This window comes from Dipteris shenzhenensis, chromosome 9 (assembly GCF_047967505.1).
Source record: "Dipteris shenzhenensis isolate YYH24624 ecotype China chromosome 9, Dip_SZ_1.0, whole genome shotgun sequence".
Classification (NCBI taxonomy): Eukaryota; Viridiplantae; Streptophyta; class Polypodiopsida; order Gleicheniales; family Dipteridaceae; genus Dipteris; species Dipteris shenzhenensis.
The window spans coordinates 13834023-13840022 of record NC_141604.1 but is presented as its reverse complement, the minus strand read 5'-3'; positions in this window follow the sequence as shown (position 1 = coordinate 13840022).

The window sequence follows — 6000 nt, the reverse complement described above, 5'->3', positions numbered from 1 at the left end:
AGGGAAGGCGAAAGAGCAATGGCGATAAAGCAGTATATTCACCCAAGAAGACGATGAGAGTTCAGTTGACTATTCAACTGTGTGACCTGGGTTCACATGCACGCACCTGTGTGCGCAATGAGACATGAGTTCCCACGACTGATTACGCATAGATGGTGGTGGCACTGTGAGTACTTTGGTGGCGAATCGGACATTTTCAAAATGGTCAGCCAATGCATTCTGGAGCGTGCTTTGTCCACTTTTGCCACTCCGTTTGCCTACGCCTATCATTGGCCTAAATGCCAGCTGCTCGTCGGGCCCCTCCACTCCCCCCAGTGCTAAGACTCGTGTCGCACCCACCACATTGTCAAGGTTAGTCTCCACTTGCCTCATGTTGTCACGGTCTGTGTCTCTAGCGGCTATCATAGCGAGAGGAGTGTGGTGTACGTGTTGCCGCCCCCTTCTTATTTAACACTCACCCACCCATTCACACACCCATAGTCCACTCTAAAAAGATCAATTATAACATTACTAACCAAGTTTGTATTCACATAATAATGCCGTCAAGCATTTGAAGGTTGAATGGAAGTGCTAACATGGATTAAATTTATCATGTGATATTATAGCTAACTCAAAGCAATTGATCAATGCAAATGTTGAAAAGCATGACCTTAACAATTTGAAGATTGAATGGGGATTAAAAGAACTTGTGATTTATCTAAGAGCAATTGATCAAAGCCAAATATGCCAATGTTGAAATGCAAGACCTTAACAATTTGATGTGTTGGATCTACTGCAATTTTACACTATCTAACAAAGCATGCCATGTGCATGGTCTTAAACTGGACTCTTGAGTGAGCTTTTTAAAGGCAATCAATTAATGATTGTCATTGTATATATGCATAGCGAGACAATAAGACAAAAAGAGAGGTGGCCCACCTTGGTGCCATTCAAAGTTACTTTTTTATTATAGCAACTAGTCATTTTTATGTTTGCAATATAGGGCCTTTCGTTTAATAGTTCCCCCATGCGTTGTACACAAGATTATAATATTCTTTATCATAAAGGACTATGCACAGTGCAATTAATCATTTATAATAATTTATACTATGATATGAGAGCTTTGTATCTATTAACTTTGAGAGATCTTTCCAATATATAGGCTAGGTAAAAATAGTCCACAAATGGAGCCCTACAAATAGTCCTCTCTGATGTTGCAACATATTTGAAAACAAGTTTGTTAGTCAAAATATTGTAAAGATGTTGCACGATGCACAAATTTGTATAGACCCATATCACGATCATTACTAGCTAGTTGTTCATCACCTTTTTCTTACTTAGTTATATGTCTCTGTTGCTCACTAAATACTTGTTTAATATAATGTCAAATAATGCACACTATGTATATGCCTATAACACCATCGTCACCCACTAATTGTGTTTCATCACACTGTCACTTTTTGGGAAAGAGTTGTATATCATACTCACTCTTTCCAAAGATGCATTATATTTTGCTTCATCAATTCAATTTACCTAAGAATTAGGGCATGCTTATTCACACAAAAGTGATGGTTTCAAGGCCTCATCTTGAGCACATAAACATAGAGTCATAAAGCGACACAATTGTAGAGGGTTGTTTTTTAAAGACAAAGACCTAGCTACCCATTGCAACTAGCCCATCTCATCCATCCTTGAGACTTTATCCTTCTTTGTCTTATCAACCTTGCGTGATGGAAGCCATTCATGTTGCACTCATGAATGCACCTTCATCCATACCATGGAATTATAGCCCTCACTTTCTAGTCCCGACAAGTAAAGACTACGATTTATCTCATAGAAAACAACTCTATGTGATTTGAAATACATAAAATGGATTTAAAAATACCTTAACACAAGTTATAGTTTAAAGAATTGCAAGTTATAATCAACAAGATATCCCCCCCCCCCCCCCCCCTCTCTCTCTCTCTCTCTCGTTGCTACAAAATGTATTGCTCTTCTATTACATGCATGCTAATGAATAAACAATGAAATTTTGTCCTTTTTCTTTTTTGTCATATGGAATCTATAAACTATGACCTTGGCAATAGCTCTTCTTTGGAACTACTTAGCCACACCATGAATGTATCTTCATCTATACCATGGAATTATAGCCCTCACTTTCAAGTCCCGACAAGTAAAGACTTCGATTTATCTCATAGAAAATAGCTCTATGTGATTTGAAACACATAAAATGGATTTAAAAATATGGTTCAACACACCTTAACGCAAATTCAGTTTAAAGAATTGCAAGTTATAATCAACAAGAGTACATTTATCCCCCCCCCCCCCCCTCTCTCTCTCTCTCTCTCTCTCTAGTTTGCTACAAAATTTATTGCTCTTCTATTGCATGCATGCTAATGAATAAACAATGAAATTTTGTCCTTTTTCTTTTTTGTCATATGGAATCTATAAACTATGACCTTGGCAATAGCTCTTCTTTGGAACTACACAGCCACACCATGGCCTCTATATTGTCCAAAGAGTTGGCACGATGATTGGAGAGGGCTTAACCACCTTATTACATCCAAAGACGGCTCAATTCCATCTTTGCTTATGTGATTTAACCCCCCAAAATCCATGTGTCATCCACGTGAGGAGGGGGAGCCTTGAGACCCCCCCACACTCAACACATTCATGTCACATAACGTGTTTTGCCATTTTTCCAACAAAATCTCTTCTTTGGACATTCTCAAACTCCAAGGAAAAGGGAAAAGAGCTCATAATCTCACAAGAAGATATGAACTATCTTACTCATACTATTCTGAACTATGGCTTTTATACAAGATTCATCACCTATATTAGCAATAAAACCAAATATATTTCTGGTATAACTATATGGAGGATAAAACTAAGTCTATTTGGTGTATTTATTATACTACCAATATATCTTTGTTTATTGATGGGTTTGTATTCTCAATAAAAATTATAATGTCACCATGAACCATGTGTTGGCACGTAATCTAATGCTTGGTTATAGTGTGCAATAATGTGATAACACCAAATGTGATCATGTCGTGAAAATCCTTATAAGGTTTGAATCAAGAGATGCTCTTCAATGGTAACATTAACAAAGTTCACCAACCTTCCATACACCATTCCATATGAGGCTTATATGAGGGGTTTGGCCATACACAAAGGCATCTATTTTCAACACCCTCCATGGGCTAGACATTGAAACATATATTAAATTGACCACCCAAAAAGCTAACCCAACCACTAGGGTTCAAGGTCCTCCAACATATTAGGTTGACCCCATCACATAGGTAACCCCTTAGAGGGTTAAAGAATCATTGTGAATGCGACTACCACACATAGGGTGAAAGCTGCCTGAGAACACCATGATGCATAGACAGTTTGTCTACTAGAGAGCACACAAAGAGCATCACATTCCACGATTTTCATGTTTTTTTTTTCAAAGTTAATGCACTTGTCTATCGGAAACTATCATATGAGTAGTAACCAAAAGTCAAAATATCTAGTCTGCAAGGTTTTCCCTACTTTGGTACCTCTATTGGCAATGTGGCAAAACGTGCCATATGTCAAGAAGGCATGGAGTGCGGGAGGGCCCCAAGCCCCTACCTCCTAGTGATGCCATAACCTCTATATCAGCAAGACAATTGGACAAGGGTTCATTACCTTAATATATCCAAGGGCCACCCAATTCCACGGTTTGCTTATGGGATTTAGTCCCCTAAATCCATGACATGTCATTAGCATGCATCAACCTTCCATACACCATTCTATATGAGGGGTTTGGGCCACACACAAAGGCAGGTACCTATTTCCAATAGATTTGAGGATCAAACCCATTTTGTGTGTTCTTGATTGCAAGATCTTTTAGCTTATGGAAAAAAAACATATAGTAATGTTAGTATAAGACTTGGTATGCTTTATGAATTATAACAACAACAAAACACATTAAAAAAGAGAAGAATCATAAATATGATGTAGACCTTGAATACTAGTTTTTAAAATGAGAATTACGTGCTTCAATCATGGTGCATGAACTAATAAATGTAATAAACTATATATTGAAAATACATCTTGACTTATTAAATATGACAATGTAGTATTTTAACACATCATTTATTTAATATAACAAATGTATGATTGGTGAATTTATTCATAGACTAACAAACAAAAAAACACCATTCGATATATGGTAGAAGTCTTCTCATGAAAACATAGTCAAACAATTATCCATGTCAATCACAAAACATTTCCTTTGCTCTCATGTAAAAGGAAAGGCCTTACTTTAGGTATGTTTTTTAAAATGGGAACCTTAGGTATGATTTTTAAAATGGGAACCTTACAAAAGTTTCTCTCTATCAAAATAATCTTTTTTTTTAATTTTCCTTGCTAGGATATTCTTTTTAGAATAGCCCTAATGGTTAATATTAGGGCATTAGCTGTAATTTGGGGTCTCAAAAGGGACCAAATTAGTGTTTCCTAATCTTTAGGAATTAGGGGAGGGATGTAACACCCTAAGGAGACCATGCTATGGGATACACTGAACAAATACTTACTCATGCGAATATGGAATACATAGAGATGCAAGAATATGAAAAGAGACGCATCTTTGGAAATACGAATGTGTGAACAGATAGCATAGAAAAATATCCCAACAGATGTTGATCACATGGGTATACAACGTGCGATTGCAACCGCCATCTGCATGCAATTGTGGGTACTTGTGCCTCTAGAAATCCGTGCTAACTCTGCGATAACCCCCACACACTGTTAATGCCTCAACACATGGCACTCACGATGGACTATGGAGATCCATAACTAACAAACTATGGGCTGATGAGAAGTCAAACTAGTTCTGTGCAAGTGCATTACAATCATTTTGGACAACGCCAAGGCAAAGAAAGTGTGCAAGTAGAATTTTCGTAATATTCATGAAACACAGCCGTGTGAAAACCAAGTAAAGAACTAAGAACTTTTTATTCATATATGCATAATCTATCGGAACACTTTGACTAAATGCTGTAAGTCCACCACCATCTCCTTCTTTGCCTTCTTGTTGCTTGTGGCATCATTAGAGATCCCGCGTCGTTCAACTCACAGAAGCTCCACCGGTGTCACTCAGTCCTATTTCATCCACTCCATGTCTACCTGCTCTTTGCCTCCGCCTCTACTAACGTCACTCCCGCCTCCATGTTTTATATAAGTCCACCAACCACTGCATCTGATTCCACTAAGAAGGTTCCACTTGGAGTGGCTCAGACCATTGTTCTCACGGTATCTGCACGCAAATTATTGCCCCGGGTGGCAGGTTCAGATCTTGGCACTCTTGCAAGGACTCTGGGCATTCAAATTCGTGTGGCCATAGAGATGGAGTATCAGAGAGCCAGCCTCTATGTCTTGTGGTCTAGCTGCCTCCTATTGCTCTCTAATTTATCATAGAATATGTTTAAAGTAGAAATAGTAGAGGTTTAAATCAAAAGTAGCAAAGGTTTAGAGTAGGAGTAGTCGAGGTTTAGATTAATACTAGCAGACATTTGGAGTAGGGATAGTAGACGGTCAAAAGAAAGAGATTTATATCAGAAGTAGCATACATTTAGAGTAGGTAGGAATGATTTGATGCAGTAGTGATCTAAGGTTCTGTCAAAGATGCGAAAAAAATAATGGAGCGACTTCCAAAAGTGTGTCTTGAACATATCTTCGAAGGTCTGAATGTGGTGACCACATGAAGTTTGTGGACATGTACATAAAGGCGCATTACTTGAGGGAATAAGATACCCTCATTCAAATTGATAACTATTTCTATACGGAGCCACTGATGATGCTCTTCAGCCAATAGGGCAAGTGTAGGAAGGAACCTTAGAAAAAGGATCAGTGACGATTGGAAGAAATGCATTGTGACTATGACTACAAGATCAGGGATTGAGGCAAAGGTAATATTAAACTCCTGCATCTGAGCTACTAGGGCTAAGGAGGAGCCAACTTCTATAAAGTCAAACCTGGGGAAGTTATAGG